The following is a 25557-nucleotide window of genomic DNA, read 5'->3' on the forward strand; positions in this document are numbered from 1 at the left end:
TATCCCTGTAGCTTCCTGGCTCAGCAACCCAGCGGATGTCCCCAGGCACTGTTCTCAAAAGTCCCACTTTCTCTCTCACATCCTCTGTCACCTGAGACCCAGCCTTCGAATTCAGAGTCTGTGACCTGGGAGTCTAGGGGTGTGAGTTCATTGAGAAAATTGTGCCCTTGGACCTAGACACTTTGTTCTTACTGCTCTCTCATTATCTTTTCTGTCTAGCTTCCACTGTTTAGAAAACAGGTATAATATAAGCTTAATATAAGCATCAGTGCAATTGCCCCCAAAGGAAGGTCCAATCCCCTCCCAACACCGATATTACAGATATGCCGTTACGAATCCAAACTCTGGGGTTTACAATATATATATATTTTTTCTCTCCAGGTTGAAGGTCTCTGTGCTGGAGATTTTCCATTCTCTTTTTCTTGAAACACTGCTTGTACTAGTTTGCTGGCATAACAAAGTACCACAAACTGGGAGGCTTAAATATTGGGCTGGCCAAAAAGTTTGTTCGGATTTTTCGTAAGATGTTCCGGAAAAATCCGAACGAACTTTTTAGCCAACCTAATAACAGACATTTATTTTCTCACAGTCCTGGGGGCTAGAAGTCCAAGATCAAGGGGTCACTAGGGTTGGTTTCATTCTGAGGCCTCTCTCCCTGACTTGTAAATGACCATCCTCTCCCACTGTCTTCACATGGTCTTCCCTCCGTATGAGTCTACGTCTTAATCTCTTCTTTGGACACCAGTCCTACTGGATTACAACTACCCTATGACCTCACCTTAATTTTTTACCTCTTAAAGGCTCTATCTCCAAATACGGTCACATTCTGAGGGCCTGTGGGGTTAGCGCTTCAACATATGAATGCTGGGAGCACATAATTCAACCCATAATACTACCTAAGATCAAATACTTATATTTTAACAGAGAAAGGCTTATCTTCTAAGAATTTATATTTATATTTTCCTTAAAGTGGGGAAAGAATTGGGGAAATATTTTAGAAGTTCTTTTTCTCTGATATACTTTGTTTGAAAGGTATTTATGCACTGGGGACAGAACTATATTAATATCTAGGTCCCAGTTCCCTGCAACTCCCAGGGAACTTGCATGATTCTCTTGCAACCCCTAACTTTATATACTAAGAATACTATCTGAATGAAATATGTTGACTTTTAAATATATTAAAATTTCTACTTCCTATATTAATGTTCTACTTGCTGCAATATTCTATGAAGTGAGAGAGACAACAACTTTGTAAAAAAGAGGTAGGGAGGTTAACTCATTTGGGGGTGGTTTTATATTGTCTTTCCTTTTGATTTTCAATTTGTGGCTATTCATTCTCATTTTTGCACGCCCCTCCCTTCCCCAACTACACATATCATGTCTATATGTGGTGTCCTCTGTTTTTATTATAATGCTCAATTACACATTGATTATTAATTATCCATTTATGCAGTGGTATCAATCTCTTTGGCAGTGAGATCCTAAAAGGTAAGAGCTGTGTCTTATACATCTTTGAATCTCCAACACCAGGCACAAGCACAGGTACCCAAGGAGGCTTAAAAAGTTAGCTGGGGCTTCCGTGGTGGCGCAGTGGTTGAGAGTCCGCCTGCTGATGCAGGGGACACGGGTTCGTACCCCGGTCCGGGAAGATCCCACATGCCACAGAGCGGCTGGGCCCGTGAGCCATGGCCGCTGAGCCTGCGTGTCCGGAGCCTGTGCTCCACAATGGGAGAGGCCACAGCAGTGAGAGGCCCACGTACCGCAAAAAAAAAAAAAAAAAGTTAGCTGGATGCGCAATAAATCTACAGGTGAGAGATAATTCAGGTATCATAGCTAAGCCAGAATCCTCATTACTTTAACTCCCTTCTCTAACAAATATACTTTTTAAAGATTAAAAAAAAAAACAGAGGTAAACACAAAGATCAAAACTAACTAGGGTGATGGATGTTCTTAACTGTTGACCCCTCTCCCTTCCAGGGGAGATGGCATGAAGGAAAACCTAATCAAAACACAATAACCAATAACAATAATATCCCTGCCTCAGTTCCCAAGAAATGGCTGCTTGCCTACCTTTGTGGTACTTCTGGTTTCTTTGGGTGAGAGGCTGGGGCACTCAATGGGTGCCCAATATTGGGTACAGAGACCTGGATACACACACCTGTGCAGGTTTCTGCCAGTTCTGAAGTCAGTGAACAAGCTTATTGAAGAAGTATTGCCCTTTCCATGTAACTCATACAGCAAGGAAACAAATATGCGTACTGAAAAATCAGCTTTTAAGAGGATGTGATTGTAAATTGCAAGATGGACTATCATGTTAACAATTATATCCAACAGGATTTAAAATCCAAAACTGTTTTGACTTCTGCTGCCAGTCATTGGTTGTAATATCCAGGCAGATTTTAATAGGCAGCTAAATATATTTTACTGGGGTGCACAATGAACACAATGATAGTGAAGCAATTTAATCACATCATATATGGCCATTACCCAGAGTGCCTTTCTTTATGATCAGTAGAAAAATGGTAGCTGTCTAGTTGTAATATTGTTATTATTCAGATTTGAATAGAATTCGATGAATATCTGGAAATAAAGTGGATACTGGTGCCGAAAGCTTGGCCTCTGTGCACCGGTGCCGAATCAAATCTCAGAGACAGAGTTTAGGTGAAGCAGTAAAGAATAGCTTTATTGCTTTGTTAGGCCAAGGGGGACAGAGTGGGCTCCCGCACTGAAAAACTATATGTCCCAACCCAGGAGGATTTTTTTTTTTTTTTTTTTTTGGCTGTGTTGGGTCTTCGTTGCTGTGTCTGAGCTTTTTCTAGTTGCGGTGAGCTGGGGTTACTCTTCGTTGCGGTGCATGGGCTTCTCATTGCAGTGGCTTGTCTTGTTGCGGAGCACGGGCTCTAAGCACACGGGCTTCAGTAGTTGCAACACACAGGCTCAGTAGTTGTGGCACACGGGCTCTAGGGTGTGCGGGCTTCAGTAGTTGTGGCACGCAGACTCAGTAGCTGTGGCTCGCGGGCTCTAGAGCGCAGGCTCAGTAATTGTGGTTCAGGGGCTTAGCTGCTCCACAGTATGTGGGATCTTCCCAGACCAGGGATCGAACTCACATCCCCTGCATTGTTTAACCACTGTACCACCAGGGAAGTCCTAACCTAGGAGGATTTGATGAGTTTTATAGCAAAAACTGGGGTTGCTGATAGGATTAGGGTGTGTGCAGGGCCTGTACTCCTTTAATCTTGTCTCAGGTGGTTGGGTTTCCTAATCTTGATGATCTTCTCTGGTTCTGTCTCAGGTGTTTTCTTGAGTGCTTCTCCTCCCTTGTCTCCGCATCACGTCCCTTCCCCGACTCGCAACTATTGGAATCTGCCCTTTGGAACCCAGGGAAGGTCATGGAGGCTGGAGTCTGTTTCCTACAAATAAGAAACGGGGGACAGAAAGGCTTCTGTGCTCAGGAGCCCCACAGGGTCCTGCTTGGTTTCAATATGAGCAATAATGAAGCATGTGTATGCTGGCAGCTGTATTTTTCCAAATGATTTTCAAAGGAAATGGGCCGGGATATAGTGTCCTGGGAGTTTACGTTGGAATGACTCCTCTTGGAGCAAATCTTCAAGAGTTATTTACCTGAAAAGTGTGGCAGGGCATGGAGTTGAGAAAAGAAAGCTGACAAAGGAAGGGGCAGCCTCTAGGCGAGACTCCCATTTGGAAAGCCAGTGATCAAGTCATAGGTTTGGGGGAGACGTTGAACCTGGTTATGTGCCAACAACATGGAAACTGAGGCATCTTAGGGGAGAGAAGACTCCAAGAGCAAGTGCTGATGGCAATGCACTCAACTGACTCCAACACACTGGGAGAAATATTTTATGTGGTCCCCCCAGGGACAAGTACAGACATACCCTGGGGGACTTCTGGTATACCCAGGGCAGCAGAGTTAATATAAGACACAAAGAGACCCTGTGGAAGGGTGGGGCTCCTCTGGGAAGTTTCTCAGTTAGGTGAGAGGGAGGATTAGTAAGTACAAGTTCTTAGGGTGGCATTTAGGAATACATTGCTTTGAGCTAAGTAACAGAGTCTACAGTTGCAAAAAAAAATAATCTATTTGCTTTGTTTAATCTATAGAGAGATTTTGTTTCACTTGATAACTGATTGTTTATCGGGGTGCTGGTGTGTTTTGACAAAAAAGACAAAAAGTCCTAACATTTTCCTGTATGAATGCATCCAGAGAAATAATGGAGGTTTAGCTCCCTCTGTTCTCTGCAGTATTTTATAATAGAGATACATTAAAATTAGCCTAAATAGCAAACAAAGCAGGTTCACTAAGTCTGATAGCCTACATACTTGATGGAATATTGTTCATCCATAAAAAGAATGTCATAAAAAATTAGGTAAGTGTATGAAAATGTGCTCCCCATATAAGTAAAACCATTAAGTTCGAAAGTGTATGTGGTATAAATCAATATTATAAATAAATGCGTTCACAGAAAAGCCTAGAAAAAGGTACACAGATGTTAAAAGATTAAGTTATTAGCAGATTAATTTTCTTCATAATCCTACAAAGAACTCTAAAAAATAAACTTAAAAAATAAATGAAACCAAATTTTAATGTTTTTTGACGGTGCCTACTGTTAGTGACAAATAAATCAGATGTGGAGATTGAGGGCAGCCCATGCATTCTCAACGGGGCTGTTATTTCCCCGACGGGGAGACAATTGTTTCTTAGGGCGCAAAGAAATCCAAGCTATTACAATGGTTATAATATACTTTGATACTTCCGAAGTATCACTGTACATGACCAGATATGTAGTAAATCTGTCCTACCAAAATTTCAAGAAGGAGGAGAGGCTATAAGAAAGGAAAAAATAAAAAGTCTAAAAGGCTCCTTTTCGGGGAGTGATAATGGAAAAAAAAGACTGAGAAACATGGGCCTAGCATGGCCTAACATTTTTAGGAATATGGTTGGTAAGTTGAGGTATAGCTTTTTTCTTTTCTTCCTTATATTTCTTCCTTAGACTAAAGTAATTGGAATACCAAGTAAGCGGTTGTTTATAAAAGGCTCCCCTGGGCTAAGTGTCTCAAGCTGACCCGAGTAGCATAGCATTCTCTGGTTCCCTATGGGGTCTCCCAGTACCCAGGACACCAAGGTGGGTGCAGTCTGTGATCTTACCTGTAGCTGACACACAGGACCAGGGCTGCAAGCCCCTCACTCTGGCCTTTCAGAAGGCTCCTCAAATAGGAAGCAGTCAGTTCATCTCATCAACCCTCCTGGGACACAGAGAAGTGTATTAAAAAGAATGTCATGTGCCCTGTTGGAAACATCAAGTCAAAGAATCTCTGTGATAGGTATCTCTGAGCAGAATGCTGTCCTGGGGCCATGCCAGTGGCGCCCGGCTGTCTCATTTCCAAGGCGGCAATTGAGTGATAATTGCAGGATCCTATTTTGAACAACACTGCTCCAGAGCCTGATAAAGTTTGTAACTATTTAGATGGAAATCTGAGAACTCTAAACAAGTTATTTACAAAGAAAGACAAGATACGTTTTAACTCCCTCATAAATCGGCTCTCCTTGACCACAAAGAGAGCAGATCTATGGTTCTTGGGGGAATCAATTAGCCCTGGATGGGGATTATCCCTTGGATGGGCCTTCTTTGGTGTACAGCGGGGCCAAGCAGTTGCCAGCACTAAGCTGAACGAGGAAAAGCCCTGGGGCTTCACTTTGAGGGTGGAGGTAGGAGTTTCTGGGGAATGCTCAAGATGAGCTGGTGAGACGTCCCGAGTAGATAAACTGGGTAAAGCAACAGAATAGAATCCTTAGACCAGGAATTCTCAGCCTTGTCACTGTGACATTTGGAGCTGGATGTCCTTTGTTACGGGGCAGCACTGTGCCTTGTAGGATGTTTAGCAGTATCCGTGGTACCCTCCACCCACTAGACATCACCAGCATCCCTCCTCCTCCCAGCTGTGACCACCCAATGTCTCCAGATGCTGTCGAATGTCCCCTGGGAGGAGGTCAAAATCCAACCCCCTCCTTTGAGAACCATAGCCTGAGGTTTTTCAGTGTAGTTTTTCAGGGGTTAATTTTTTTTCCAAGCACAGATTGATATTTGGATATCATTGCTTTCTCTCCCTTCAGGCCTCGCTGAGTGCCCTGCGATACGAGATACGGTTACACGTTTGCTAATTCTTCCATCTTTAACCTGAGGCTTTGAAAGGAAACAGCTTTTATCTTCTCCGTTACATGGAGGGGGGTGGGATGGGTTTGAATATCTATTGCTTTGCATGCAAATTTTAATCCTTTAATCACCTTCCCACACTTTCAGGGGGAGATGCTGAGAATCTACCAGCCCTTCCAGTCTTGACCTTAGGCCTGTAAACAGACTAGAGGAAACCTGGAAAGGTCATTTCCTTCCCCCTAGCCATAATATCCAGGTTTTAGTGGGAGATAATTTCAGGGTTTTCTCAGTCTTTTAGCTCAGAGGAAGTAAGCGAACTCTTACACTTCTGTCCTCCCTGCCTGGGTCCATAATGTGAAGGAACTTTTTCGCTTATTTATCATTTGCCTATTGTTCTCCATGCTCCAATTTCTCTTTGTCCTGAAAACAAAATATTAAGAGTTTGTGGTAAGCCTTCATTTGGTGCCAATGATCATTATTTCTCAGGCAGGGTGAAATAAAAAAAGCTCAGTCTTTTGGCAAATTCTACGATAGAATAAAGCGAAAGTATTCCTTTATTTTGAGTAGCAGTTATTAAAAAGAGCTCAGACATTTGCTTTTCCTCCGTGAGCTCTTAATTGTCTAATAACAAAGGAGGATGCCGTCTCCATGTATGTGCTGTTATGTCTACGATTTGTGCAAGGTCCGTTTCCAAAGCAACTTCTTATCTGGCGGAGATGGCTTTGCGTGTGGACTCCGCTGACTGTTAACACAGAGCCATAAATTACAGGGCTCCAGTTTTTGCTCGTAGTCTAATCACTTCTCTGGGAAAAACAGTGTCCTGCTGGGTCTTGCCCTTCACAGAATGTACAAAAACACATGCTAAACTCCAGCGTGACAGGACAGTAAGCTTTTCCATTCATCTCAGATGAAGCGTTCTACATCACACAAAGTTGTTTTCCAATGTTCACTCTATCGACAAGCTATTTCTCTATGTTAGGAAGTTAAGTCATGATGGACAAATATAGGCTGAAATATAAAACTGTGATCATTGAAAATGAAACATGGAGAGAAAAAAATGGCAATGACAACATTCCTCCACCTTTAGGATTATAAGTTACGAGAGATGGCCAGGACTTAAAAGACTCCCTTATCCACCCTCATTGTATTGCTGATCAAGAAGCTGATACTGAAAGAAGAGAAGAGAATTGTTCCACTTGAAGCAGTTGGTTAATTGAAGCCTTGGGACGAGAACTTAACCGCAAGTCTGACTCCCAAACTCTTCACTGCAGTTCACTGCCTGTCCCCAGCAAGAAGACTGCTGTGTTCCTGCCTCAGGGTCTTTGCACGTGATGTTCTCTCTGTCTGCAAAGATCTTCCCCCAGATATTGTCGTCACTTATTCACCCATTTTATTTTGGTCTCTGCTCAGATGTCCTCTCCTCAGAGACCACGCTGTCTACAATAGCAGCCCCTGCCTGTCCTCTTTCTGCTTCTCTTGCTTTTCATCATAGCATTTACTACTACCTGGCATTATAGTCATTTGCCAAATGGCACCAAAAGCATCAGCGAAAATGAGATCATAGATATTTAGGTCAGAAAAGAAAGGCCCTGCTACATTCCTGCAAAGCTGCAGTGATAAAAAACTTAGAAATGATTGATAATTATGAAAAAGTGGGAACCTCACAAGTCTTCCAATACACACAAATAAATGGATAAGATACCATGTTCGGACTTCCCTGGTGGCGCAGTGGTTAAGAATCTGCCTGCCGATGCAGGGGACACAGGTTTGAGCCCTGGTCTGGGAAGATTCCACATGCCGCGGAGCAACTAGGCCCGTGAGCCACAACTACTGAGCCTGCACGTCTGGAGCCTGTGCTTCGCAACAAGAGAGGCCGCGACAGTGAGAGACCCGCACACCGCGATGAAGAATGGCCCCCGCTTGCCGCAACTACAGAAAGCCCTCGCACAGAAACGAAGACCCAACACAGCCATAAATAAATAAATAAATAAATAAATAAATAATTTTTAAAAAAAGATACCATGTTCTGCATGACGTGTATCAAGGTCACTAGCGAGCTACATCTGTCAACTCAATTCTTTGTTGCCTCAAAACCTTCTCCTCTGTGTTCCCGGGATACCACACATCCCTGGTATACTAGAGAAACCAACCAATACAATGTGTATGCACACATACACACATGCACATTTATAAAATGAGAGAGAGAGATTGGCTCATGTAATTATGGAGGCTGACAAGCCCAAAATCTGCAGGGTGGGTTGGCAGGCTGGAGACCCAGAGAAGAGAAGATGCTGTAGTTCAAGTCCAAAGGTCCTACGCTGTAGAAGTTTTTCTTGCTCAAGGGAGGTCAGTCTTTCTGTTCTACTCAGGCCTTCAGTTAATTGGGCGAGGCTCACCCACCCACATTATGGAGAACAATCTACTTTACTCAAAGTCCACCACTGTCAATGTTTATCTCATCTAAGACGCCCTCACAGGAACATCTAGAATACCGTTTGACCAAATATCTGGGTACCAATAACCCAGCCAAATTGACACATAAAATTGACCACCATACCTACTTTTCTTCCTATCACACCAAGGTTCCATCTCAGCCTCCTTAACCAAAACCTCCTTCACCAAAATCAGTAAAATGTCCCATGTGGGGTGTCAGATACAGCAAAAGGAAAAATAAAGATACGGGTTAAATTTTAATTTCAGATACACAACAAAAAATTTTAAGCATAATTAGGTCCCAGATATTGCATATGATAAATACTTATACTAAGGAATTATTCACTGTCGATTTGCTTGTCAAAATTAGTGGATTTTCTCACCACCGTAACTGCTCAGCTCTACTCCTTTACTGCTTTCCTGAGACATCCAACAACCTCCCAGCAGGCCTCTCTGCCTCCATTCTTTTTTTTTTTTTTTTTTTTAATGGTACGCGGGCCTCTCACTGTTGTGGCCTCTCCCATTGCGGGGCACAGGCTCCGGACGCGTAGGCTCAGCGGCCATGGCTCACGGGCCCAGCCGCTCTGCGGCATGTGGGATCTTCCCGGACCGGGGCACGAACCCGCGTCCCCTGCATCAGCAGGCGGACTCTCAACCACTGCGCCACCAGGGAAGCCCCCTGCCTCCATTCTTGCACCTCACAGTTTGTTTTCTCTTTTTAGCAAGTAGAGTCATTTCTATAAGTGTAATCTCCCTTTAGTCTAGACTGGGTGCCGGATAAAATACATGAAAATCCACTGAAGCATGTTACCCTGCTTAACAAAATTCTCCAAAAGTGGCTAATTGTAAGTAAAATCCAAGTTCTCCATAAGTCTCTGTGTACCCTGTCCTCAGGCCTCATGGGTGTTCTTGATCTCAGGCTTTCTGTATTTGTGTTGGCCTTAGGCTTTGGCATACCCTGTCTTCTGCTTAAGAAGCTCTTCTTTTAGATAAACCTGCCCCCCTGCCCTGGCCCCAGCCTCAGTTCAGTTGCTGTATTCCCAAAGAGGTCTTCCACAGCCATCCCAGAACACCAGCCTCTATCTTCTTACTATATCTTCTACAAGGCCTCTGCAGCACCAATGGCTCCCTCACTGGAATATAAGCTTCCAAAGGGCACGGATTCTGCACAGTTCACTCTTCTGCCCATTCCCCTACCTTGGTCTCTTTAAATGTGTTGGTCAACTCTTGCTTTTCAACTATACATTATCAGAAAAAAATTTTAATAACATTATCACAAATTAAGTGCAATAGGCCCTCTGAAAAACTATTGGTAAGAACTTTAATTGCAAAGAACTTCTCAAAAGCACTTTGTCAGTATATTTTAAGAATCTTAAAGGGTTCATTTCTTTGTCTCACTGCCTAGAATTTTAGAAATCTGTTTGCAGGACACAATCTACAACGTGAGCAAAGATTTGTGTATAAGGTTGTTCTTTGTAGAGAAAATATGTAAAGTAACTAAGAGTTTAGAAATAGGGAAATGAATAAAAAATCACATGGTACATCTGTATGATGCAATACCCAGCTTTTACAGGTGACATTTTCCTTCTAGGATGGATGGCAGCGCCTTATATATCTTTCTCCTGACACATTTAAGTATTTATTAACACACAAAAAGATGGGCAAACAAGATTTCAACAAGGCTAAAAGCTGGGACTGTTTGTGTCTGTTTGCCAGATCTAAGGATGAATTTCCACCTTCATATCTGTAAAGAACATCAAATCATTAAGGTGAGAGCTCCTTCCATGGTTGTGGCTGACACCTCCTTCTGGGTCCCAGGACCTTCATGAGACAGCCATGGAAAAGCCAGGTCATTCTAACTGGGAACAGCTTTCTGGGATGCCCTGGACAGTTATGCCCCCTACAGAGAGGCACATTCTTCCAAATATCTCTAAATTTTAAATATTCTAAGATGGCATTCCTGATAATGTAGCAAATCTTGGAGCAGATGTGAAAGTAGTGTGTGTGACATCCTGAGGTGTGGAGTTAGGAATAAAAAGGGCTTGGGACAGAAAACATCTCAGAAACTGAAGGTTGTCATTTTCACATATTGTGTTAGTAAGGGAACACACTGAAGTGAAATATTCAGGAATATCAGCGTTCTCCAATGATCCGTCCCTGAGGAGATAAAGAACATGTAGGTCAGAGAAGAGGGAGTGTAAGATGACAGCCAGGTGGACACTAAGAACAGCAACAATCACAACACAATCCAGTTTGATCTACTGACACCATAACCACCACCCTTGCAGAACTGTGAGGGTCGATAGTGAGTATGAACAAAATAAAGCACCAGGTATTTAAAGACATCCTAAAATATCAAAGATGATACAGAGTGTACTCGCCTGCTAGGGCTGCATGACTTAAATAACAGAAAGGCATTGCCTCATAGTTCTGGAGGCTGGAAGTCCAAGATCAAGGTGTCTGCAGGGCCACACTTCCTCTGAAGATGCTAGGGAAGGAGGGTTTCAGCCTTTCTCCTAGCTTCTAGAAGTTCCTTGGCATGTGGCAACATGACTCCCATTTTTACATGGAGCTCTCCTTGTGTGTGTCTGTGTCCAAATTTCCTCTCTTTATAATGACACCAGTGATATTGGATTAGAAGCCCACCCTGCTCTAGTACGACTTCATCTCACCTAATCACATCTACAATGACTCTATTTACAAATAAGGCCACATTCTAAGGTATTGGTGGTTAGCATGACAACACATCAATTTTAGGAGGACACCATTCAATGCCTAACGCAGAGTTAAAGCATATGAAAATAAAACATTTTAACTCCAGAAAAAGACTTTAGAAAGCATCTGTTTTGTGTTCTCAGTATAATGCAAGAGACTATGAATTTCATAACATAAAACTGAAAAGTGAGGTGAGAACATAACAGACTGAGATGGAAGGGATATTGGTTGAGATGTGGCAGACCTGACAGGAGAAAATGAAAAAGATTTGCAAGAAAGCTAAAAATTGCAAAAGGTCAATTAAAACCCGTGTAAGGAAAAGTAAGATAAGGGATCAACACTGTAGGAACCTGCACTGATAATATAAAATTTGAGACACATTTCTTTTTAGACTATTGGGAAAATTCAAAGAGATGAAATAATAAAGTAGAGGTAGATGTATGGATAGATAGATGCAGAAGATAAATTCATAGGTACTAAAGAGACAGATATCAATGGAAGATGATAAGTAGGTAGATAGATGATAGATTGATGATAGGTAGATAGATGATAGATAAATAGATAGATGATAGATAAATAGATAGATAGATAGATAGATAGATAGATAGAAAGATGGATAGATAGATAAAGCCCGTTGGTCAAAAGATGGTTAGGGAAGTTAGAAAGTTGGGTAGATATGGAAGACGATCTATAAACCAATACAGAAAGAGACATGAATAGAGATATGAGAGAGAGGAGAGAGAGGGAGGCAGATGTGGAAGAGAAGATGGATAGATACTGAGAATAAACATTTTCTATATTCCAAATTCAAATGGAGAGAAGACTGATAGTTCTTTGGTCACAGGACGGTGCAATCAGAACCAGTTTTAAACCCTCCAACCAATCTTGGATGAGACTGTATGAATTCACCTGCTTCTGAAGGCCCGAAAATCAGGGACAATTCCATGCTTCTGAGATTCTATCAGCAAGAGCCACAATCCCTTAACACTGTTTCTGTGGCTGATGGTTAAGCAACTTTCCACGTTCTGGTTTCTGAAATTCCAACAATTCCTGAATTCCGTATTTCTTGAAACCCTCTATCAAACCATTTCAAAAATGGTATAAGAAAACACAAGTGAATATCTGGCAGACAGATTAGGAAAGACTTTTCTAAGCATAAATTAACTTTCAAAATGACCCCGAAATAGATAACAATTAAAAAAAAATCAAAGACATTTGAGTATCACAAATACTCTAAACAACATTGTTAGGCAGACAAAGTAGAAAAATTATTTGCATCAAATGTGATGGACAAATCAAGTTATGATTATCAATCATCCTATTTAAGGAACTTACAGCACTTGGTAAGAAAGATGTGAAAACCCCACTAGCAAAATAGGCAAAAGATATGAAGACAATTCACATAAGGAATGACAAATGGCAATAAACCAGCACTCTTAACTCAAAATCAAGGAAATCATATCAAAGAAATGCAAATTAAAATTATACTAGCATTCGGTACATAGAATTAGCAAAGATCGGTGGTGGTGACACCAGTTCTACAAAGAGTGTGATCATGCGGACACACTCAGCCGTTGCCGAGGGAAGTGGGAGTTGGAATGATCTCTCTGAAAGTTTCATCGTGTTCATAGCAAGAGCCTTAAAACCAAGTTCTATCCCCTAAAAGTAATAAGAAGCTCAAACCAAGTTTTCAGCACAGATATCATTGCTGACATAGTTTAATTGTGCAACATTTAGAAAGTCGTGCAGCATTTAGAAAGTCGTTCAACAGCCGTGAACGTGATGACATAAATTTTGCTGCATCCACGGGATGGAATATTTTGCAGTCATTATCATGGAGTTTGCAAGAAAATTTTAATCACATGTGAAAATTCTTCTGTTACAGCAAAATAAAAAGCAGGATATAAAATTGTATAAGCTTTATGATTTAAATTTTATTAAAATGTGTGTTTATAATGCAAATTTCATTAAAATATATGCAAAAAATGGAAAATATATCCATTTCCCCCAGTAGTTATCTTTAAATAATTTGATTATAAGTGATTATTATTTTCTAAATTCTGAGCATCTTCACCCACTGCTTGTTTATAAAGTATTTATTCAGAAGACTTGCAGCCTCTTTCAGATCATGTTCTTTCTTTTCTTTTTTCTTACACGTGATTATACTTTTCACTAAAACACATCTGTCGTGAATGTAGCAGGAGCACATACTGCATTTTAGCTGCAACCCAGGCATTCCAGCTTCCTGGTGGGCTGCGTGTCTCTTCCAGAATTCTCCCTTTTTTGTAGCCCTGGCTCAGTGACTCATGAGTCCAGATTCATGCACCATCCCAAAATGCAGACACGAAAGAGAATCAGGTCCTGGATCTTCTAGTTGGCATTAGTGTAACCTTTAATACGCTTGCCACATGGCTTAATCAAGAGAGGTTTTCACAAGTTCGATTTTATAATTGTTCCCATTCTGGAAACTGGCCCTTCCCTGGGGCCACGGGCTGGTTTGTGTACTCATAGGTGCTCTTTTTCTTGTCATAAAACAAGAAAGAGGTTATTGGCTAGATTTTAGACTGTATGTGTTATTTTTAAAATCACACACATATGCGCAAACCACAAATATCATTACAAACAAAAACAGTTTCTAACAACAGGAGAAAATTGTCATAACAAAATGATACGCAAAGAAAATAATTTAACAGTTATATAAATAATATGAGCCTGTTTTAAAAAAGTAAAAAAAAAAAGACTGGCAGTATGTCTAAGAAAATTTTACTGGTGTTTCTTTGGATTGTGGGAATGTAGATTTTTGTTTTCTTCTTCATACTTTTCCCGTGTGTCTCAAGTTTTCTATAATGAGTCAAAAAAAGGAAGCCTATTATTTGCAGAATGGGGTGGGACAGGTTGGGTGAGGGTAACAACAGCAAAGAAAATTACAGAGTAAAGTTGACCTTGGGAAGAAAAATTTCCCCTAAATGAAGATTGGCTTGTACATTACATCCTCTGGAGGCCACGCCCACCCACAGCAGCTGTGTCCCTGAAGTAGGTTTCATCAGTCTCACTTTGCAAAAATGAAAACTAAGACTTAGGTAGATCCTGCAGGGTCCCTGAGGCCACACATCTGGTACACTGGCTGTGGAGTGGAAACATGGCTATTATCTGCTCTTCATTCCTCTCCTGGGGGAGGTAAATAGACCCCCACTGGGCTTACCTAGTCGATGGAGAAACAGCGTGGGGTGCGTACTTGCAGGAAATTTCCCCAGGGTTCAATTCAGGACTAGCACTTCTGTGAACCACAGGGACCTACGTTTTTCCTGCCCCGGAAAATGAATGGAACCTACTATGCATGTCAAAACATTCTCAAGAGGTTCATTTTGTTTGTTTGTTTGTTTGTTTTTGCTATGTGCAATCATAAAGTCAGTTGGGGTGTGGGTTTTCTCCTCTTTGCCTTACCGATTCTCAGATACCTTTGCTCCACCTCTGACTGGCTCTTCTGCCCTGCACGTGCTGGGATGCTGAGAGAGGGGAAGAGTGGTCTGGGAGGGAGGAGATCACATGGCCTGGTTGATACTTACAGCATTGTCACAGCCTTCTCCAAAGCCTGTTTCCAGGAAGGAGGAAGAATTTACCTGGCAGCCCCATTGTGGGCAGCAGCCGAGCGCTCCTCGGGCAGGACCGCTGGACGCCACATTCTGCAGACCTCAGCATCCTTTCTTCTTCTGGAGGATGTAGCCCACTGCAACTCAAAAGAGTATGAAGGAAAATAGGAAATCTTGTGACATGGAGAATTTTGGAATGCTGCTTTATTTGGCTTTTGAGTTTAGTGTTGTGCTGAGAATGAATTGCTTCTCTGGGGCTATGCCTTTTCCCCCCTTTTGCACTTCCTACTTTCCTTAGGTGGCATAAGATGGCGTAAGTCTGTGTACACAGGCAAGGTGAGTTATACTTTATTTATGTGATTCATGCCTGAAATTATCAGGTAATTGAGAGCAGAGGTACTTTGAGGTTTCCATTCAGTCCGCGCTTGAATTATCAAGGAAATTGCTTCATTTTCTAAGTTTGTATGAGGACAGTGTCTCAGATGAATCACACAGCCTGATGTTGGGAAGAAAGTGCAGATATTTTAATTATTAATAGAACTGAGTTGACTGCTTCATCCCAAAGAGGCAACTTAAACATGGAAAAGCCTGAGTGAGGCTAGTTCAAGGACAAGTTCTGGGAATGCTGTCAGACTTCTGCCAGTCTGGGAACGGCCAATGATAGGGAACTAAGTTTGTCAAGAAGGCGTAGACCCCTTCTCGGGTGCATGCCTGTCTGTCCACGTTTGCTCTGACATCCAGAGGGAGGGTTTGGGTAACAATCTGAAATACAGCCACCTGTGTCAGTGTGCTGCCAGGGTGCCAGACACAGATCACAGGTTAAGTCACTAATTCTCACAACAATGCTATGCAGTGGCAGGTACTATCTCCAGTCTCTAGATGAAGAACATCCTTCCCCAAAGCCATGTTTCCTGGAAGGAGGAAGAATTCGCCTGGCAGCCCCATTGTGGGCAGCGTCCCAGTGCCTCCCAGGCAGGACTGCTGGACGCCACATTCTGCAGACCCCAGCATCCTTTGTTCTTCTGGAAAATGTTGTTCTTTGTTTCTTCTGGAAAATGTAGCTCACTGGTACTCAAAAAAATATTATAGGAAATCTTGTGACATGGAAAGCTTAGTAATGCCGCTTCATTTGTCTTTTGAGTTTAGTGTTAGAAGATGCAAAGGAACACTGGTTGGACTTGACAGAGTTCTACAGCTACAAGGTGGCAGAGTCTGGATTTGAACTCAGGACAAATTATGTCTCAAAACTATGATCTCTCTAAATTGCTACACTGCCTTTTGAATTCCCTGGCTGAGATGAAAGAATCTTCGGGTCCAGAATCTAATGAAATACTACTCTGGGATCACGTACTCCAGACCTTCACTTCTGGAAAAAGGGAGAAGGTAGATGGGGGAGCATCAGACTGCCAGCCTTTACAAATGCCCCTCCTTTTTGTTCCTCTGTGAGGCTTGCAGACTCTCCACAGAGACGACAATGTGTGGGGCTGTTAGGAGTACTTCCTGACTTTGCAAAACAGGTTTAAGAAAGTACACCCATTTTTGGACACCCACCCATACACATATACATATACATACACACACATACACGCAAATACACACACACACACACACACACCTCACAGACTGTTCCTACTTCCTGTTAGGTCTTGGCTGGGACCTCTCGAACCACTCCTAGGAGGGCAGATATGGTTTGGTCGCCAGTACTTTCTGAAATATTAGCGTGAAGAGGAAGTTGGGTATGATGCAAGTACAGGGGGAAGAAACGGGAAAATTACATCTGTGACAAGGATTTATTTTTGTAGCAGCTGAGAGAGGAGTCATGAACCTTGCTCCCCCTGGATTTAAGTTACAGCCCTCTCAAATAGCTGTTTTGATTTCCATTACTGTTCAAGGTCTCGTTACTTTGGTACTGAAGACTTGTGTTTGACCGATGGGTTCCTGACTCTCGGGGTTGGAAAAAAACTTAACACCCATGGAGGCAAGCCCTTACTGTCACCCGAGTTTCAAACCTCCTCTGAAAGTCCATAGCAGGTGGTAAAACAGGCTGTGCTTGAACATGTCTTATAACAAGCCCTCCTCGCCTCCTGAGTCAACCAGTTTCATCTTTGATAGCTTATTCTTTCAAAAACGTTTTCCTGATATTGAGTTGAAATCTGTCTCACTGTGTATGCAACTTATAAAATGAGTCAGCTGGCTCAGAAGTGACTAGCCAACTGCACAGGCTGTACACTACACCACTCCAGGGGCACCGTTCATGTGGACTCTGAGACTGGCAGGTGGCTGGAGTCACGCAATGCCGTGGCCCTGGTTTGCCACGGTGACCTCTGTGTTTCGTTCTGCTTCCCAACTTCAGTGTCGGCCTCCAGATGGAGATCTACTCTGCAGAGCAGCTCAACTGGTAATAAAGAGCTTTCAGAGTCCCTGCCTGAACCCCTCTACCTGTGTCATCAAAGCTGACCACCCCTTACTATTTATACACTGTGGAACTTGATTTAATTCAAGTTCAACCGTGCAAGTTAGATTTTTACCCAGAAGGCAACACATCATCTGTCTGCTGAATGGAGAGGAGATGGTGTCATACTCTGTTTAAAGTTTTTCTGCGAGAATCCGTTTTGTTTCCAAATACGACTATGTTCTCTAAAAGTTTTTAAGCATCAGTTCTGCAACATCATTAGTCATAAAAATGCCATTTTATTTATTTTTAAGAATTGGGGAAACACTGAAAAAGAAAATAAATAAATAAGAAATGCTTGCCTTCTGACCAATATTTTAACTTAATAATAAAAATACCATTAGTGCCTAAGCCACTCATACATAGCTTGTATCACCTGGTCAATGAATAAAGTTTGGAAAACAAAATCAAGCACATTTCCAGGAAATGTTCAACTTACTTCATCTCCCCACTTCTTAAAAGAATCTGTTTTATCATGTGGCCATTATAAGTTCTCATCTTTCATGTGGAAGGAAATGTATTGGGAACTAAATTGGTACACACGTGGTTAACATTTTTCGAAATAAAGAATGCACTTATGTAACAACAATATTGCAGCCTTTACATACAATGCTATATAATTACCCTCTAATTTAATATTGACTACCCCACCCCCAGAAATCCAAATTATTTAAGATTTACCATCAGCTGAAAATTATGGATTCCTGAGTAAGGTGATCATTGTTAGAGATATAATAATTTGGCCCTCTGATGGTTGGAGCGAACAGTTCTTTCTCTGCCTGCTTGTGTTTTTGGCAGTTTGGTGAATGAAATAGCAGTTTAAGTCAAGCACTTGGGCACTGTGATGATGGGTAGATAGGCCTGGATGGAAAGGTAGCTCTGGTCTGATGCTCGAGATGAGGACTTTGTCAATGAAGGGTTGCCCCACTTCACTTCCATGATTAAACGTTTGCAAAAGCCATCCTGAAAAAGTTTTGTGGGTGGAATTTGTACTGGGGAAGGTTTCAGCAGCTCATGAAACTGACACTCTAACACTTTGACCAAAGATGCGGAGGCAAGGATGGGGGGACTCAAAGAGCGAGGGGAAACTCCCAACTACCCCAGCGGTATGTCTTGCTTAAAAGTGGGTTTCACCACCGATGAGTGATGAGGTCAGAGGGTAAGACTAATTCTCAGCCTCTGGACACAGGCGGTGGCAGGGAACAAAAACAAGCAAGTGTATGTGCACTGTGTACACGTGTGTGCACTAGCATGTACATGAAATACACTTAAAACATATTTACTCTCCATTGTTTCCAAACACTTAAAAACATATTTTACTCAGTAGTTTTTATGAAGAGCTAGGCTGAAATGTTAAAACAAAAAATTAAAGGTGCTTCCCCACTGTATTCCCCCCTCCCCAAAGGATTTCGTGGGTTAATAAATTAATCAAAACCAAGTGTGGACTGCAGTTGAAACTATAGAGAACTGGTATCCCTTTGGATCCAGCTGCACATACCAATGTCAAAACAGGAAAAGTTTCCCAAAGTCATCGAGGCCTAAAATGAAACTTGGGTCCATGATTTTTAAACAAAGCCAGTGAAGCAATTGAGTGGCTACTCTGAGGCAGTCTAGGATAATAGTTCTTAAGCGCTGTTGTGGAAAAATGTTGCTCGCCACGAGACATAATAATGAATAAAGTAGTTGCTAGGATTTTTGTCTTTGAGATGCCCTCTCCCTCCTGCTAGCCAATCCATATATCAATACATAAGAGTTAGCCTTCCCCCAGCACCCCACACACTTTTTTTCCCCCCTGGAGACCCAGTGACAAGCCACAGGACATCTATTAGCATGCATTAAAATAAAAAGCATCACTTGGAATCTCTACTTTGTTTGGGGCCAGTCCAGCTTCCTCGGGAAGCCAGAATCTGCCAAGTCTCTCTCTCTCTCTCTCTCTCCTGGAATTCAGACATTTAATCAATGACACTGGCTTTGCCAAGGTTGTAAAAATAAAACATCTCTCAAAGTGCTAAGCCTTTATTTTTGTCTGTAAAGAAAGTCACATGCTTCAGTTGGGGATCAAAATACAAAGAACCAGGCCCTAACAGAGGAGAAAATAATTGCATGTGGGTGCATGGGTAGCAGCAAGCGTTAGTGCCATATGACGTGAAAAACAGGCACCACGATAAAGACGTAATATGCCCCAAAGTCCCAGCTAAATTTAAATGCCTGATGATTTTCAGTCTTATTTTATCTAGAACTTCCAGTTCCATATTTATTTACTAAGAATAGTTGGCTTTTCGATACTTTGTAACCACACTAATTAAACTCTGAAGATATATGTGTATATGTGTCCACGAAAACTTTTCTGCATGACAATTTTACTGTTTTGCATCCCAGCATTTACATGTTATCATAAAAGTCATAGCACAGGCACACACGATATCCCCGAGAAATGAAAAATCATCACAGTGTCTTATATTTAAAAGCTCTCCATCATCACAATTTACTCTTGGTGGACAGTAATTTGCCTACGTGCTCTGCTCAGTGTGATTAAGTACAAGGGGACTTTACTTATGGGACGTGGAACCCATCCATCTTAATAGACTAGTCGGATGTTTTATCATCATCTTTTATTTTGTGGGATAGGCTGTTTGTTTTATTAGAAGATGACATGGCTTTAGGAAAAACAGAGAAAGGCAGATGTAAAGCTTGTATATATGCTCCAGAAGGGGTTTTGCAGCCCTGCTAGATGTGGAAGAGTCTGTGGTGAGCTGGACCCAGTGTCTGAAGGCTTGAGCAGCGCTGCTGGATAAACGGCTCTGCAGGGTACATTGCCTGTGGGTCTTGTGGGTCCCTCAGCCTCGTGTTCCAGGCCTCCAAAGCCAGGAGAACAGCTGGGCTCAGTAACTGCACTTCTATCTCCTACCGACCGAGATAAAATAAAAGCAGAAGGTAGTGATGCAATATTCGTGATTTTCTTTGTAACGGAATCCAGAGTATTTCTGAAGCCTCTATACTTCAGTATTTGCTCTAGGCAATAATAATAATAATAATAATAATAATTTGGGAGAAGACTTGGTGCTTGGCGTGGCTATGTGTGGCTGCCAAGTTTGCAGCAGAGGTTCTGTCTGAGAGCAGCAGACAGTGGCTTGCCACCAAAGAAGCCCTATTGTGACTTATAAAAAGAGTGGAGGCTTAGTTTTCAATTCGGGGGAATTTTTCCAGGTTAAAAAAAAAAAAAAGAGGAGCATAATTTAACTTTGACTGTTATGAAGGATAGTCTTCTTTTGACATCTATGACCTAAAAACAAAACGAACTTTTCAGTTTATCATAAGCTTAAGGGGAACCCTTAGGGCAATTTCTTTGTAAGAGGAAAAGAAAAACCCTGAAAGGCCCAGTCCCTGAGTTTTGTCCCTGAATTGATATGCATTTTGCTTCAGCTGAAGCCAGCTGCAGATCCCGACTCAGGTACCTAGGTCTCTGGTCTGGACTCACCCTACAGAGCGGTGCCACTGGCCTTGGCACCTATGTGCTTTGGAAGGAGCCTTCCCGAGACATAAAACCGCATTTTTGTACCAGTTCCCATGAAGACGTGCAAACGGCTGGAAGCTACATCCCATTTGCTGCAGAGGTTTTGCAATATCTCCTCCGTGGAGGGACTCTGTGGATTCGTGGGAGGGAAATAAAAGGCATGGAGGATGCGTGGGAAGTTTGTGTTGGAAGAAGTTTGTCTAGCCCGGTAGTGATTAAAAGATTATAAATTGTGTTTTGTCTGAGTGGCTCACACGGCTTTCAGTGTTTTTCCCGCTCAGGGTTTTGGTGGCTGGCGGTGGAGGTGGGAGGCTAAGAAGCCAGTGCAGTTTCTAAGATTACAAGGCAAGTGGCCCCCAATCTGGGTGCAGACCGGCCCTCCTCACTTATGAAATGACACATACTCTGTCTGGGTTTAGCCCAAGACTGTTTAGGCAAGGAGCTTCAGCAGCGGCTGCTTTGGGTGAATTTCAGGCTTTTGGCATTGTTGGGTATGCCCGGCTCCCTGGGCGGCGATCAGTAACAGTCGTGGAATCGGGCTGGCCTGTTCCATGAGTGTCGACCAAGAGACAGCGGAAGGACTCTTCTGGCTGGTGTTCAGGTTGTGTCCCTAAGGGCCGCACAGGTCACATAACCCTCCGGCCCTGCAGGAGTGGAAGTTTTCTAAAAGTGTCTCTGCAACTCAGAAGCTCCATGTGTGCTTGTGACTGCCCAGCAGTGCTGGCAGTGCTTGTCTGTGACAATGAGACCAACAATGTGTGGTCTGTAACGCCGAGAAAACAAGAAACCCTCGCTCTTACCAAGCGGGCTAAGCTCTCCTAAGCAGTTTCTTTCTTTCTTTCTCCTCCAGCTGCCCCTGCTTCCTCCCTGGAGCTTTATTTTTGTGACTGTAACAAGACGAGCTTGGGTTGGATTAACTCAAACATCATTATTCCTAAAAAAGGAGGTAAAATGATAAGGGCAATCAGAAAAACATTTTGCAGTTTGACATTTCTTGCAAAGTGAAACGTAGCCTTACGGTGATTCCTGGGTGTTTACCCAAATGAGCTGAAAACCTATGTTTATACAGATATTTATAGCAACTCTATTCATAGTTATCAAAACTTGAAACATGTCCTTCAGTAACTGAATGAATAAGCAAATTGTGCTGTATCCATACAATGGAAGAGTATTCAGCAATACAAAGAAATGAGCTGTAAACCACAAACGACGTGAAGGAACCCTTAATGTGTATTGCCAAGTGAAAGAAACCAATCTGAAAAGGCTAATACTGTTATGATTCCAACTCTATGACATTCTGGAAAAGGCAAAACTTAAAAAAAAGACAAAAAAAGATCAGTGGTTACCAGGGGTTTGCGGGGAGGGACAGAAGGGTGAGTAAATGGAGCACAGGGGATTTTGGGGGCAGTGAAACTAATTCTGTGAGATAGTGTCATGGGGGCGTGATGCATTTGTCAAAATCCATAAAACGTACAACACAAAGTGTCAACCCGAGTGTAAACTGTGGACTTTAGGTAATAATAATGTGATATCTTTTAATTAGAACAAACATACCACACTAATACAAGATGTGAATAATACGGGTAAATTGAGGTGAGGGAGGGACTCTACGGGAACTATCTGTACTTTTGCTCAAGTTTTTGGTAAACCTAAAACGGCTCTAAAGAATAGTTGTTAATAAAAAAGAACATTTTGAGAGGTGGGAGGTGGTCAATACAATTGGTCTTTTGCTGGGTGAGATGATGGCAAAGGGTTCTGGGACCAGGAAGGCTTCCTGGGGGAGGCACCATTTAAGCTGAGAACCACAGTAGTGGGAGGGCTGGGGTGTGTGGTAAGAACATGAAACCATGAGGCTAGAGCTTGGGGAGAGTGAAGGTGAGAGACTCTGCATGACTCTGCAGCAGCAGATAGGAGACTGAGCATGCAGGAGCCTGGACGACACGGGATAAAAACCTTCAGTGCTATGCTAAAGTTGAAAACAGGGTAATGCATCCCCAGACTGTGGGCTGCAAGGGTAAGATTGGGAGTATCAGAGGTGATTGAAGACAGAGGAAACCAGAACTGATCTGGGAGTGGATGGATTCAAGGAGTCCAGGAAAGAGAGGAAAGCAATATTCCAGTTTGGGGAAAACAACAGGAATCTGGGCCACGAAAGAGTACGGATTCTTGGGGATCTCACTTTGGCGGTTTCAACCCAGACAGAACTTCTGTTTCTGTCATCTTGCACTCAAGTGGTCCTTGTTGCACATATTCTTTAAGATGCAAAATTTGGCCGGATCATTGGTTTTAACAGCTTTCCTGATTGCTTTCCAGTTTCCATATTTGAGTAGAAGTTCTTTATCTATAGTAACTGTTTCTCCCCTCAATGGGTGTAGCAGAAGTCTAGAAAGAAACCTGGTATCTCTTATAGTCAATAATTATTTTTTAAATTTATTGCCAAAAATCTGTGCAAAAAGGACAATTACTGATGAGTTGTGTAGTATGTGACTGCGCTATCCAGTTATGTGATTACCGTGGTTATTGGAAACCAAAAGGGATGAATCCAAATTGAGATGTGCTGTAAGTGTTTGGAAGACATTGGGTCAACAAAAGAATGTGAAATATCTCATCAATAATTTTTATATAGATTCCATGTTAAAATGATAATATTTTTGGATCTATTGGGTTAAGAAGATGTCATTAAAATTAATTTTCAACTCTTTCTTTTTCCTGTCTTAATATGGTGCCTTAGTTTGCTAGGGCTGCCCTGACAAAATACCACAAATAAACAAAATACCAACAACGTACATTTATTTTCTCACAGTTTTGGAGGCTGAAAGTCGGAGATCAAAGTACCAGCAGTTCCCTCCCATGAGGCCCTGAGTGGCTGCAGCTTGGTTTTCAGAAAATGAGGAGAAGACAGCCTCCCTCCCTGGGGCTTGTACCCTGTGGCCCTGTGGTGGTGGTGACAGCCCTGACAATCTCTGAATCACCTTTGGGATCATACTTCCCTTTTGTGGAAGGATAACGCCTCTTTACAGCTGGATAGCTCTGGTGTTCTTGTAAAATTACAGATGTCCAACCACCTCCCTTCATTTTGTCCCATCTCTGTCCCTTCTGGTCCAAGTCCGGAGCATTTCCTCTGGTATAGTCCCATCTCTAGCCCTGATTTCTGCAGAGATGTCTTATCGCATCCATGACGCACAGCTGTCATTGCTTAATCAACTTACTTCCTGGTCACACATCCTTGCTATTCTCTCCAGAACATGCTTTCTCATATTTTGCAATATGGATAGGCTGAGAATTTTCCAAATCTTCAAGTTCTGTGGGGTTTTTTTGCTTAACAAGTCCTTCTTCAATTTATCTCTTCTTTTGCATTTTGCTGTAAGCAGTAAGCGGAAACCAGACCACATCTTCAACACGTTGCTTAGAAATCTCCTCGGCTAGATATCCAAGTTCATCACTCACAAGTCCTGCCTTCCTCACCACCCTAGAGCACAATTCATCCCAATCCTTTGCCACTTTGCAGCAGGATTGCCTTTCCTCCAGCATCTGGTAACATGTGTCTCATTTGCATCTGAGACCTCACCAGAAGCATCTTTAACATCCTTAACAGGTTCTCCAAGGCCATCTATATTTTTTCTAACATGCACCTAGAAACTCTTGCACCCTTTCCCCACTAGCCAGCCCCAGAGCCACTTTCACGTTTTTAGGTGTTTGTGACAGCAACACCCCACTTCCCAGTATCAAAATCAGTACTAGTTTGCTAGGGGCTGCCATACAAGACACCACAGGCTAGGTGGCTTGAACAACAGAAGTTTATCATCTTCTCAGAAGATGGAGGTGTCGGCAGGTTTGATTTCCCCCGAGGCCTCTCTCCTTGGCTTGCAGATGGCCGCCTTCTCACTGTGTCCCCACATAGTGTTTCCTCTCTGCTCACACATCCCTGGTATCTCTCTGTGTGCTCAGATTTCTGCTTTTGATAAGGACACCAGTCAGATAGGATTCGGGCTCACCCTTGCAGCCTCATTTTTACATAATCACCTCTTTAAAGGCCCTAGCCCCAAATACAATCACATTCTGGGGCTCGCAGGGTCAGGGCTTCAACATACAAGTGCTGGGGAGATACAATTCATCCCATAACACATGGCTCTTAAAAACTTTGAAATTGCAAATAAGGATTTACATCTACAGCTTGGGTGATTTTTCGACCTGATGCCAACTGGAAACAATCTAGTTTCTAGTTGGTTCCCAGTTACAAATGGACCTTGCTCCCGAGGGCTTAGGGATGAATGTGCTTTGGAAGATCAAATGCCCCTCTTTTTCCTTGATGTCTTTTTCACCTGTGATCCCAGTCGTTGACCGAGCAGCATGAGGACTTGCAGACACACTTGGCCACGGGGAGCCTGAGCTGTTACATGGGCAGAGCTGCAAGTCTCAGTCTGAAGGCTGCCTTCCCTGGACACTGTCTGTGTTTATCGTTCTGGGCAGTCATTAGCTTGCTTGGCACTGTCCTGACACAGGCTCCTCGTGACCTCAGCTCACACTTGCAAAGTCTGTTTTCTTCCTGGGCAGTAGGCTCCTTGCCCACACTTGCCTGTTCTTACTTCACAAGGACAGGGCGAGGCCAGATGAAACCAGGCCTTTCATATGCTTGACAGCTCCTGAGAGGCAAGTGGGGCCTCAGGCAGTCAGTATAGGAGAAGC

Source organism: Leucopleurus acutus, assembly GCF_964270905.1.
Source record: "Leucopleurus acutus genome assembly, chromosome: 5".
Classification (NCBI taxonomy): domain Eukaryota; kingdom Metazoa; phylum Chordata; class Mammalia; order Artiodactyla; family Delphinidae; genus Leucopleurus; species Leucopleurus acutus.